Source organism: Triticum urartu, chromosome 3 (assembly GCF_003073215.2).
Source record: "Triticum urartu cultivar G1812 chromosome 3, Tu2.1, whole genome shotgun sequence".
NCBI classification, from domain to species: Eukaryota; Viridiplantae; Streptophyta; class Magnoliopsida; order Poales; family Poaceae; genus Triticum; species Triticum urartu.
In genome coordinates, this window is record NC_053024.1 from 38,444,025 (window position 1) to 38,458,219 (window position 14,195).

Consider the following 14,195-nt stretch of genomic DNA (forward strand, 5'->3'; position numbering starts at 1 on the left):
GGGGGCATGTATACGAATAAGTAAAAAAGGTCATCTTTTAGTTCACCAACCGAATATTCCCTTAAGAACGCTAGCTTTCGGCTTCACCCTGTCTGAGGTACACATCCGGCTGATCCGGCAGTAACAATCGCAGACGTGCTCCCTTTACCGCCTAGCCGAACAGTCGGGAACGTAGGGGTAAGCACAGGAGCCAGGCAATCCAGCTTGGCCAAAACTTAAGTCATATCGATGCATATAATGGTGAAAAAAAGGTACATGCGGAAGTTTGACACATGTGTTGGGCGTGAAGCCCGTATAAATAAGCTTCTGTTAAAGAAGCCCCCAGGTTTAATGAGCGCGAGTAGCGCGTCACTTGATGAGCCTTTAAGGGTTGTAGAAGAAAAGAGGGGAAGGAGAGAAATGTAAGACAGAAAAAATGCAAAAAATTGACAGAGGAAGGAGACGAACACAGAGTCCGGCGCTAGGCATAGAATCTTCGGAGACGGGTGGCGTTCCACGGGTTCGGCTCGAGTCGGTTATCCGACGCATCTCGCAGGCTGTACGCTCCACCAGTCAGGACTTGGTCGATTATGAATGGACCTTCCCACTTGGGCTTGAGTTTGTCCTTTTTCTTATCCGGCAGGCGTAGAACTAGTTCACCAACGTTGTAATTTTTGGCCCGTACTTCTCTGCTTTGATATCTTTGATCCTGCTGTTGATAAAATGCGGAACGGGCTTTTGCCACATCACGCTCCTCCTCCAAGGCGTCCAAGTTGTCCTGCCGATCAAGCTCGGCTTCTCTTTCTTCGTACATGCGCACTCGAGGTGAGTCATGAATGATGTCGCAGGGCAGAACTGCCTCTGTGCCGTACACCATAAAGAATGGTGTGTATCCGGTGGTGCGATTCGGCGTGGTCCGCGGCCCCCAGAGTACGGAGTCGAGCTCCTCTACCCAGTGCGTGTTAGATTCCTTGAAGGATCACACTAATCTGGGTTTAATGCCGCTCATGATAAGACCATTTGCACGTTCGACCTGGCCGTTAGTTCGTGGGTGATAGACAGAAGCATAGTCGATCTTGATGCCCATGTTTTTGCACCAGAGTTTTACCTCGTCGGCGGTGAAGGTTGTGCCGTTATCAGTAATGATGCTGTGGGGGACGCCGTAACGGTGTACAACCCCGGATATGAAGTCTATCACAGGTCCGGATTCGGCCGTTTTAACAGGCTTGGCTTCTATCCATTTGGTGAACTTGTCCACCATGACCAGTAAGTATTTTTTCTTATGGGTCCCACCTCTAAGGGGTCCGACCATGTCAAGCCCCCAGACCGCAAAAGGCCAGGTGATGGGGATAGCTTGGAGTGCGGTGGGTGGCATATGGATTTGGTTGGCAAAAAGTTGGCAACCAACGCATCGCTGGACTAGGTCCTGAGCATCTGCCCAGGCCGTCGGCCAATAAAAGCCTGTACGGAAAGCCTTGCTAACAAGGGACCGAGCAGCAGCGTGATGACCACCGAGTCCAGCATGAATTTCAGCCAGAAGGTTCCGCCCTTCCTCTTCGGAGATGCACCTTTGAAGGACTCCAGTAGTGCTTTTCTTATAAAGCTCTCCCTCATGGACTTTATAGGCTTTAGATCGCCGCACTATGCAGCGGGCCTCGTTTTGGTCTTCTGGGAGTTCCTGCCTAGTTAGGTAGGCTAGGAATGGTTCTGTGCACGGGGCGATAACCGCCATTATTGCGTGGGCTGAAGGTGTAATTTCATTGGCAGAGCCTCCAATTATGTCAGATTGTTCGGCTTCTTGTGGCGCGGCTGAGTCCGGGCTGTTATTTGTGTGTTCCCCCTCCCATGCTATGGATGGTTTGAACAGTCTTTCCAAAAATATGTTGGGGGGGACTACATCGCGTTTTGCTCCAATGCGTGCCAGGACGTCCGCTACTTGATTGTTTTCTCGGGCTATATGGTGAAACTCCAGCCCTTCGAACCGAGCTGACATTTTTAGGACGGCGTTGTGGTAAGCTGCCAATTCTGGATCCTTGGCGTCGAAGTCTCCATTTATTTGGGATATCGCAAGGTTCGAATCCCCGCGTACCTCTAGGCGCTGGATGCGCATGGATACTGTCATCCGGAGACCATGTAGGAGGGCCTCATATTCGGCTGAATTGTTGGAGTCCGTGTACATTATCTGGAGCACATATTGGACTGTGTCTCCTGTGGGGGACGTCAGGACGATGCCAGCACCCAGTCCGGCCAACATTTTGGAGCCGTCGAAATGCATAATCTAGTTTGAATATGTGCCGTACTCTTTAGGGAGCTCGGCCTCCGTCCATTCTGCGACGAAGTCGGCCAAAACTTGTGATTTAATAGCTTGCCGTGGCTTATAGGTTATATCGAATGGGAGGAGCTCAATGGCCCATTTTGCGATCCGGCCCGTTGCGTCGCGGTTGTTGATAATATCATTAAGTGGTACTTCCGATGCTACTGTTATCGAACACTCTTGAAAGTAGTGTCGTAGCTTCCGCGATGCCATGAATACCGCTTATGCAATCTTTTGATAATGCGGGTACCGTGATTTGCATGGAGTGAGGACAGTGGACACGTAATAAACTGGCCTTTGAAGGGGAAATTTGTGTCCGTCCATTTCCCGCTCAACGAAGAGCACTGCGCTAACAACTTGATGAGTTGCTGCAATGTACAATAGCATTGGTTCGCCGGTGTTCGGCGCGGCCAGGACTGGGTTTGTTGCCAATATGGCTTTTATTTCATCGAGTCCGGTCGTGGCGGCATCCGTCCACTCGAAGTGTTCGGTGCGCCGAAGGAGGCGATAAAGGGGCAGTGCCTTTTCTCCCAAGCGGGAGATGAAGCGGCTTAAAGCCGCCACGCATCCGGTTAATTTTGTATTTATTTGAGGTCTTTTGGGATATCCAATTGTGACAAAGCTCGGATCTTGGCTGGATTTGCTTCAATTCCTCTGCCGGATACGATGAAGCCCAACAGCTTTCCGGTTGGGACGCCGAAAATGCATTTTTCCGGGTTGAGCTTGATGTCATATTTTCAGAGGTTATCGAATGTAAGCCTCAAGTCGTCTACTAGAGATTCGACATGTCTTGATTTGACGACCACATCATCCATGTACGCCTCCAATGTCTTGCCGATCTTGTTTGCCAGACATGTCTGAATCATGCGCTGATATGTTGCGCCGGCGTTTTTCAGCCCAAAGGGCATTGTGTTGAAGCAGAATGGGCCGTATGGTATGATGAATGCCATTGCGGCTTGGTCTGATTCTGCCATCTTGATTTGATGGTAACCGGAGTATGCGTCGAGGAAACACAACGAATCGTGTCCTGCGGTGGCATCAATAATTTGATCGATACGGGGGAGGGGGAAGGGATCCTTTGGGCAAGCCTTGTTAAGGTCTTTAAAATCGACACACAGGCGCCAGGATTTGTCCTTCTTTGGTACCATCACCAGGTTTGCTAGCCAGTCCGGATGTTTTATATCTCTGATGAATCCGGCCTCTAGTAGCTTGGCTAGTTCCTCTCCCATAGCCTGTCTCTTGGGTTCGGAAAAACACTGAAGGGCTTGTTTGACAGGTTTGAATCCTTTTAGGATATTTAAGCTGTGTTCGGCCAGCCTGCGTGGGATTCCTGGCATGTTTGAAGGGTGCCAGGCGAAAATGTCCCAGTTCTCTCGTAGTAACTCTCGCAGTGCGGCGTGTACATCTGGGTTCAGTCGTGCCCCGATGGAAGCTATTTTATTGGGGTCCGTTGGATGGACCTGGAATTTGACTATTTCGTCCGCTGGTTTGAAGGATGTGGACTTGGATCTCTTGTTGAGTATCACATCATCCCTGTTAACCACGGAGCGCAGCGCAGTCAGCTCCTCGGCCGCTAAGGCTTTGGATAGTGCCTCAAGGGCTAATGCGGCCGTCTTGTTTTCGGCGTGGAGTGCTATGTCCGGATCACCAGCGAGGGTGATAATTCCGTTCAGCCCGGGCATCTTAAGCTTCATATACCCGTAATGGGGTATTGCTTGGAAGATTGTGAATGCTTCCCGCCCTAGCAGAGCGTGATATCCACTGTTGAACGGGGCCACCTGAAACGTGACCTCTTCGGACCTGTAATTATCCGGTGTGCTGAACACCACATCTAGTGTGATTTTTCCTGTGCAGCGCGCTTCCCGACTAGGGATTATTCCTCTAAAGGTTGTGCTGCTTCGCTCGATGCGGTTCTAGTCTATTCCCATTTTTTGAAGGGTTTCCTCGTAAATGAGGTTCAATCCGCTGCCTCCATCCATGAGTACCTAGGTGAGGCGAAAGCCGTCCACTATTGGACTGAGGACCAATGCGGCTGGTGCTCTTGCTGTTTGGAATTTAGGTTCATCGCCTGCATTGAAGGTGATAGCTGTGTCGCTCCATGGGTTTATTGTTGCTACTTGATAGACTTCGGCGAGGCTGCGGAGTGTTCTTTTTCGCATATTGTTTGATGCGAAAGTCTCGAAGACTGTGAGAACGGTACTGGTGTCCTCTGGCTGGCTTTCTGCGGCCTCCAAAATTAAGAGGTCCTCGCCAATTTTGGCCACCTTCCGGAGTATCCAACATGCTCTGAGGCTGTGAGTTGGTGTGGCGTCCTCTGTACTATGAATTCTACAGGGTCCATCAAGCCACCTTTCTAGTACGGTTCCATGCCCTGTAGAGGGTTTTGGCTTTTTGGTGTTTAGCCTGGGTGTCTTACGATGATGCACCCTCTTAGTTCGGACGGGATTGTTATTCAAGGCCGGATTATCCCAAAAATTTATTTCGGATTTCCAGGCACTTTCCATCGCACAGTATTTTTGTACTATGGACGCCAAGTCAGCGAAGCGTGTAATATCACGATGACTTATGGCGTTAAGGATTCCCTCGTCCGTGCAATTACTGCAGAAAATTGACATTGCGTCTCCCTCGCGGCAATCCTTTATCCTGTTCATAACCAGGTGGAATCTGGCCTAGTAATGATGTACTGTTTCCTCGGGCTTTTGCCTGATTTGGGAAAGATCGCTTATGTTCGGGCGGGCGGGTGGCGTTGAATCTGAAACCTCGCCCAATCAAAGATTCGGAGGCCGAAGAACTTCCGAACTCTGAAGTTCGGATTCTTGGATGTTGTCCAATGAATCTAGCCCGTTGCCTGATTCTAAGCTCAGGTCTTGAGTCACATCCTCCCCTCCGCGGGTATCCGGCTTGGAGGGGTCGGGAATTCAGACGTAACTAGTCCTTAGAATAGATGAAGGGTCGCCGCGCTGCGCCTCTACCATGGCGACGTGGTGGGTGGCCTTGGGAGAATTAATTTCTCTTAGATCGGGTTTAAGCCCAACCTGGTCGTAATCCGTGGCGACCCCCAGGGCGGCGATGCGATCCAAGAGCTCGTTTTACGGAAGAGAGCTCCATCGGATCTAGCTGCTCGACGAGTTCCGAGTTGACGTGAAGGTTGCTTTTGATGACCCGAGGCGGTATCGGCGAGGGGGACGGGGAGCACCGGCGACGGAGAGGACCGCGGCGGCGGCGTCCTGCGATAGGTCGCCTGGGGGGTCGAGCGGCGCGGTCGATCCCACGAGGAAGAGGCGCGGGAGGTTCGGGGATGGCAGCGGGGCACCGGGGCACCGACGAGGTGCAGCGGGGTGGCACGCGGCATCGGCGGAGTCGGGGGCGCGGTTGCCCCGATCCCGATCCAGACGGGGAAGGAAGGATAGGAGCGAGGCGTGGGGGGAGTGGGGTGGACCGATCTAGGTCACGGGGAGTGGGGGTTATGAGGGCGCCGGCTGGGCCAGCCTGGCTAGCCTAGTGGACGGCTAGGCCACGGTCCAGAGAGGGGGGTCTCTTTGTTTTCTTTTGTTTTGTTTATTTTCTGTTTTTCCTTTTTCCTTTTTATTTATATTACTTTTTCTGTTTTAGTTTTGTTTCCTATTAATTTTAGTTTTAGTAAAATATACACGTAGCATCTAAATTAGTATTTCAACTTAGTCAATAGTCACAAAAGGTCTAGTCCTCAAATAAATTAGTTTGACATTTTATTAATTACAAAAGGTATTTAAATAATTGTTTTTACAGCTGTTTTATTCATCTTATAGTATTTAAACATTTTATAAAGGTGTGGCTTCCCCACCATAATTACCTATGCAATATTTGGTTCACTCTAAACATTTTATTTTTAATATTTGAAAACTTTTATTGTTTGCTTGATTTTGAATTTGAATTTGAATCGATTTCGAACGAACACGAGATTAGCAACAGTAATCGAAGTGACGTGGCATCATTAGCAGAGAATTACTGTAGCTTAATTATCTAGGCGTCACAATTCTCCTCCACTGAAAGAAATCTAATCCCGAGATTTAAGAGGTGTAAGGGGGGGAGGTTCTGGTTATGAAATTCTAGCGAGTGTTCTCAGTCTTAGCTACTCTCCTCGAAATGGTCGATCCATAACGCTGATGTCTTCATACTTCAGCCTGAGGTCATCATGATGAAGTCGGCATCCTTTTTTCGAGAACCCCATCATACTTACGAAAGAATAAAGGGTGGTTATTCCGGAAGAACGGACCTCTACAAAGTTGACTACCTAGTAGCTAACATCGGGGAAGGTGGCGGAAAGTAACTATCGAACTGAAACTTAAGAAAATTTCGAGAGCAAAGTAAGAAGGTACCATGAGAAGTTTAAGCGGGTAGGCAATCATTCGATGACTGAACAAAGTGTGAAAGGGGTCCAGAGCAACGAGAATAAGTATTGTGTCTGATACCAAAGTAGATTACTAGGAAGATGGCATGAATTACATACGAAATCAAGCGCAAGGAATAACTTTGGCAACATGGGTGCATAGGTGAGTCAGGTTTCAATCTTGTGGAACTGTGGGTTTTGGGCCCACCATGTGGTTAAAAGTAGGAAGGGCGTTGACATCTTGCACGGTCATGATAGCAAGACATGTCAGAGTGTAGCCTATCAGTTATGTCGGCAACAATGTCGGTACCAAGGGCAAGGGATGAAGAGAACCATTTTTCTGCTCGTTGAACGAGGCAGACCATTAGACAAAGTTCTCGTCCATCAGTGGTTACCGGAATGTCATCAACAAAAGCAATAGGGTCTTACTGACAAAATTGCACACTGAGGTGTTTACATAAGCAGGAGAATATTATTTCTTAGATCATAAAGATCACAAGAAGGTTAACCCAAACAATGGAAAGGAAAATGTGATCATCAGATTAAACAGAACAATGGAAAGGAAAATGTGTTTAAACACATAATTTAGGGGTATATCCTTCCCAAGGACAAGCAAAGCAAGATATCCATGACAGGATATAACATAGAAAACCCTTTAGGAAAGGGGAGAGAATTTTCATGACATTTACCATACAACGGTGTTTGGATAATTGAGCAAGAAATATTTAGCATTGGGCTTCAAATGTTCTTGTTGAAAATCGGAGTACCACAGACATGCTTCGAGATCGCATTGACATTGTCTTCAAGCAAAGGTCAGACTCTGGATACACGAAGGATCCATCAGGAACGGCTTGTAGAATAAGTCTTGCAATTTCCTCATGGAAGAAAGGACAACCTTGCTAAAAAGGAAATGGTAACAATAGGTCCTCCAGCCAGGTGTGCTAGGCATGACATCACCTTACCGGGTGAAATAAAGACCAATGTTATGACTCTTGGAAAATGTTCCAACCATCATATCTGAACGAGATTTAGACCTGATTTGGTGTCATGATACCTCAGACTCAGGATGCCCGAGAAATAAAAGATGCAACGCAATTGACGAGATGATATTATAAGATTCTCGGCCAATGAACTATGGAAGCGAGTTCCAAAACAAGAGTTCATCATTATACCAAGGAGAGGACGAGGTGGCTGGTGGACTCAGCAACAATTCAACAAGATTTCCAAAAGATGGATTTCCACAATTATGTACTCAAAGAGATAACATTTGTCAGATCAAATTATATACTGATGTATGCTCGAGGAAACATCCACCATTGAACATTGATCGAAAAATGCACCTGGAAATGTGGATTGAGCAACCCGATCAGGGTTAGAATGGTGATACAATAACCAATAGTCTAAGGATGAACTATCGACCATTAACTTCAAAGAAATATGGTTGCTAGAAGTAATAAGGTCACACATCAGAGTTCACTTGTGTGTATTTCGGTAAGAAACAACACGGGGAACAAGAAAGAATGGAGGTGGTGAGAAGTATCACTATACCAATAATTCTTAAGAGGTGGTAAAATTTTCACAACATTCTTGACATAAAAGATGGTAATACTCAACGGTAAAGAAGAACAAATGTTGGATAGCAAGGAACTCAAGGTATAACACAAAACTCGAACAAGTTTTTGTTTAACGGAAGGCAATAAAATGGTTGATGATAAAACAAATCATCAAGGGCAAGGATGTTATTTCTCATCATGAATTCAATTGATATGAAGGAAGGAGTCAAGATGTTGATGATGATCACGACAAAAAATTTCGAGAGGCTCCACGAAGAAGCAATCAAATAGCGACTGCATCAAGCAAAAGGACTGATGCAGGGATAGATTATTGGATCCATGGATACTACCCCAACTCGGAACCAAGCTTATTGTCGGTGTCAAAACCGGCGGATCTCGGGTAGGGGGTCCCGAATTGTGCGTCAAGGTCGGATGGTAACAGGAGACAAGGGACACGATGTTTTTACCCAGGTTCGGGCCCTCTCGATGGAGGTAATACCCTACTCCTGCTTGATTAATATTGATGATATGGGTAGTACAAGAGTAGATCTACCATGAGATCAAGGAGGCTAAACCCTAGAAGCTAGCCTATGGTATGATTGTTGTATATGAAGTTGTCCTACGGGCTAGAACCCCCCGGTTTATATAGACACCAGATAGGGTTAGGGTTACACAGAGTCGGTTACAATGATAGGAGATCTTGAATATCCGCATCGCCAAGCTTGCCTTCCACGCCAAGGAAAGTCCCATCCGTACACGGGACGAAGTCTTCAATCTTGTATCTTCATAGTCCTGGAGTCCGGCTGAAGGTACTGTCCGGCTACCCGAACACCCCCTAATCCAGGACTCCCTCACTTATTGTTTGAGGTGGAACGATAAGACGAGGGAATCAACGTAAGCTTAGCTCATCGTAGAAGGTGGTGCTCCGTAAATAGGCAAGACGTCACACGGTTAAATTCCGCACGATAACGATATAGCACATCAGGCTAGGAATGACATGACGGAGTATTAAACTTCCCAACAACAATGTACTAGGAGTACTGAATCACAGTGTTGATTCGATTCACTATGCAGTGTTCTCGGTTGACTAACAACCCAAAACCTAGGGGAAATCTGAAATCGGTGAGAAGCAATACTAGATGTAGACTCATTGGAAGCGACACAGTTCTTCGGTATACTCGATATACCGAAGGGTAATACTCGAAGGAAGATCAAAATAGAGGTTGCGGAGATGTATTAATCTTCAGAAGACAAGTACTTTAACTTGTCCGAGAAATGGAATCAAGGAGAAAATATGGTCGGAACCACGATTGCAAAGGATCAATTCCCCGATACCAGATGATATTTTATCAAGTAAATAATCATTAGTACAAGAAGCTTCCATGATAGGATCTACATCATGTCCATGGGCATGAACACAAAGTTCAAGGTCGACTCACACTTCTCAAATGCATAATCTTTCATCCACTTCTCACTTTCCATGAAGTTGTAGCGTTGAAATTTTATCTGACGAAAAGCCGATAGAGTATAACCTGCATAACTTTCGTGTTCACACAGATTATGGAATGCATAGGTTCAACCCATCGGGGCATCTTAGGAACATATACCAGAAACTTCAGTAGCAAGTAATTCAAGCTTGGAAGCAGAGCATGGTTGACAAAAGCAGATGATACAATGTACCAAAGGCGCTATGTATCAGGGGAAGAACTCAAGGTTTTGAGAATATGCTAGATCGGTCGGATAATAATCCACAAAAGGATCTAGCAGACCGCAAAGAATCGGGTGTGAGTATCGATACTCAACCAGAAGAAGAAGGAATGCAAGGAGATCAGATTATAGAAATAACGGACTAATTCAGTCAAGTGCAAAGGAATTATGATTTCCAAATCAAGAGACCAGAAGCAAACGCTCTGATCAAGGATGGATAAGTTGAGTAGGCTTAGGGGTACAATCGACAGCAATTTGATGGGTCGAGAACTGGCTCATGTTCAAAAATGAAGTCTGAGCCGAAAGGATGAATTCTAATTGCGACTGATGATTGCGAGCATCCGCATCATATTGAATCAACGATCTCAAAATGATTGTGACAAAGGATGTCAATGAATAATGATAGGCATTTGGAATTAACCAGAATGCAGGCAGAAAAGAATTTCTAAAGCCATAGGCTGCAGAGGATTCTCGAAAGATTGGATAATATTTCAAAGAATTTTTTGAAACACCTGAACAACTAGGGAGAAACAAATCCTTGGTAAGTGTGAGGATTAATTTGTAGGTGTATTCAGGCGACAAGGAACTGCAAGGCAATAGGCACAAAGGATTTCGGAACAACGACGAGTATTTCGGGGTATCTTGTAATAACAAGACCAACTGGGATGAATGTAAGAATGACAACTGCATGTAGTTATCCATAAGGGTTAACGGTGGAAGGGGATTTGCAAACGCGATGAACACAAGTTCTTGGGTTAACAGCGGAGAGTATCTTCAGGGTCTTCTGGTGCACCAAGTAATCATCTGGAGTGAGCGGCTCTCTGATAGGAAGTAATTACGAGAACCTAGAGTTAGAGTTAGCAAAATCATTTAACCCGAATAGAAGAGAGATCAGAGTCCCAAAGTATAGACGAGGAGTAAAAGATCCTAATACCACCCAATGGTGACGTGGGCCCGTAAAACACATAGCCATGTTAGTAAAAGTTTTGCAATGTCTAGACTCGACTTCGGCCAAGGAGTGTGGAAGGGGGATTCCTATAGGCAATCGGCTCTGATACCAACTTGTGACGCCCCCGATTCAATCGTACACTAATCATACATGCAAACATGTATGATCAAGATCAGGGACTCATGGGAAGATATCACAACACAACTCTAAAAAGTAAAATAAGTCATACAATCATCATAATACAAGCCAGGAGCCTCGAGGGCTCGAATACAAGTGGTCGATCATAAACGAGTCAGCGGAAGCAACAAATATCTGAGTACAGACATAAGTTAAACAAGTTTGCCTTAAGAAGCACTACAAAAAAAGACACATCCGTGACATTTTGGGCCGAACGAATTTTTTTCCTGTCATACATAGGACACTTCTATGACGATGATTGTGACAAAACCCGGTATCATCGTAGATGTGGTGGGCTCCTACTTCTATGACAAAAAATCATGACAGAAAATGGGCTTTTCGTCCTGGGCGGGCCGGAGACGCAGCTGCATGACATTCTTTGGGCCGTCCATCACTAGTAGAAAACATGCCTATTGTCCCGGTTCATAAGGGCCTTTTGTCCCGGTTCCAGAACCGGGACTAAAGGGTCGTTACTAATGCCCTGACCCTTTAGTCCCGGTTCTAACCAGAACCGGGACAGATGGGCCTCCACGTGGCCTGCGCGCTGAGCCCAGACAGGAGGGCCTTTGGTCCCGGTTGGTGGCCCCAACCGGGACCAATAGGCATCCACGCGTCAGCATTTCTGTGGCTGGGGTTTTTATTTTTTTTTGAAAGGGGGGGGGGGTTGGGGGTTTTGGCGGGTTAATTTAGGTATATATTGTGTTAGATAGCTAATTAATAGAGAGAAGTGTCCTCTCTTATGTCCATGCTTGGTCGATGCTACGTACTACATACATATAGAGAGGACTAGACACGCTCGCTAGCTAGTAAGCAAACGAAGGAAACAGAAGATCGTCATGAACATATATGCATACAGAGAGAAGTGATATCGACCACCTCTCCTTCTCCGAGAGATTGGTCGAAAAACAAGTTCTCGTATATCTATCCGACACTACCGGCTACATATATACAATAATTATCTCTTACAAATATAATCTCCTAAATTACAGCAGCATGGTCCACATAGTATTCTCCGTCTTCAGCGATCACGTGGTCAAGAAAGAATGCCGCCAATTCCTCTTGAATTGCTCGCATGCGATCTGGTGCTAGGAGTTCATCCCGCATCCGGAACATCTAATTTGAAGAAGGGGGTCAATACATATATATATGAATGAATAAAACTCAACACAAATGATGGTAATAAAATAAAATTTTGAATATTGTTATTTACGCACTTCATATTGTTCGGCAGAGTAGCCCCCCCGCTCACAGGTCGTGTGGCGGATGGACTCACAGACGTAGTATCCACAGAAATCATTCCCTTGTTCCTGCCACAACCATTTTACAAGAAATAGAGGTCAATCAAACTGATAAGCAAGAATGCCAAATGGTATTGATGCGCGGAACATGCTACTATAGTACTTACTTTCGGGTGTCTAAATTGCAGCTCCTTCAGCAGTCCTGGAGCTTTTCTGGTGAATTTTCTCCAAACCCTGCCGGACAAAGAAAACAATTACTTGATATCAGGAAATGAACAAAGTTGCTGATATGGTGGATAATGATCGATTTAACTTACTTCTCGAGGATTTCAGTCATGTCCGCATACTCCTGGGGATCTTTTCGTTTAGAGTCCAAGACAGTTACTACTCCCTGCTCAAGCCTAATCTCTAGGAGAATATAGTGGTACCTGCGCACGCATGCATAACTCATCAATTACATTACTATAACCTCGACTAATATATAAGGGAAACCGAATATGCACAAGACAGTAACACTCACTTGAAGTTGTAAGGAAAGAGTATTATATCTTTGTTTTCATTTATTTTGAATCATCGTAGCAAGTTGGCCTCGGTATCTTCGGGACGATGTTCAACCTCAGTTGCATCTATGAGATATGTGTTAACGAACCCAATATCACCGATTTGTCTTTTCTTCAATTCGGCGATCTTCAATCTGCATAATATAATGAGGATAATTATAAATACATGCAATGAAAGAGCTGAGCTATATAGAGAGACTTAATGACAGAAGTAGTAGTACTTACAGACAGTAGCAGGTGACCGTTGCTTTATCGAGGGCCAATTGATTGAAAAACTGATAGAACTCCTCAAATGGAATAGGCAACAGTTCAATTCCAACGAGGTCATGCTCTGGTTTAACTCTCGCATACAAAGTCCTCCTCCCCCCAGACTCTCTGCAGATTTTCAAGTACCAATCATGCAATCTTCGCATCATCGTTGATAGAGATTTTTCATCTTTGACAAGAGGCTTCCCGTACTCGTATCTGTGTATCTGCACCTCCATGGGATCATAATGTACATCGTCGGGCAGGTAATCGTCAAAATTGCTATAACCGGGCACCATCCTCGGATCAACAATGTCGCTAGGCACCTTGAGCGGGGGGCACGATTGCTTCGCTTGTTCGCCAAGCTGGGCAATTTGTTTCCCAGCTGCTCGTCGTTCTTTCATCCTTTGATCACTGACTGTACTTCCCGACCGCTCCGCTTCGGCCCATGTCTTTGCAATAATGCGCTCATATTTGCCTTTCGGCGGAGACTTGGGTGGTTTTGCCAGGGCAGCCAGAGTGCGCTTCACTTTCACCGGATCTACCTTCTCCTCCAGAGGTGGATGTCTCTTTGCTTTCAACCCTTGAAACCAGTCATCCACTTTGGTTCGCGCGATCTTCACGTTCTCCTCCGGGGTCCTCTCATATGGTAACTTCTCTGGAGTCTTCAGAGAAGGACCGAATCTCTATGTCCTCCCGCCTCTGGCTGTACTGCTAGACGCCGGCCGAACAGACGGAGTGGCTGTCTTCTTTACTTGCTTACGAGGCGGAGGAGGACTACGACGCGCCGGAGCAGCTGCCGGAGCGGCGGCGGGTCTCTTCCGCCCTTGCTGACGAGGCGGAGAAGGAGGAGGCTGGCTGCTCGGGCGCGCCGGTGCAGGCGGAGAAGGATGCGGAGTGCCGCCATGCGCCGGAGAAGGAGCCGCCCGAGGGCCCTGATCGTCACTCGCCGGAGTCTTCAGAGAAGAACCCAGCCGAGTCTCCCCTTCTCCGGTAGGGTGGTCAAGCGGGAGGTCCTCAAATCCCTTCGTTTCATCCACCATCACCTTAGCATATTCTTCTGGAATCGTCCGGCAGTGAAAAGTTGCGCCAGGTTCATTAGG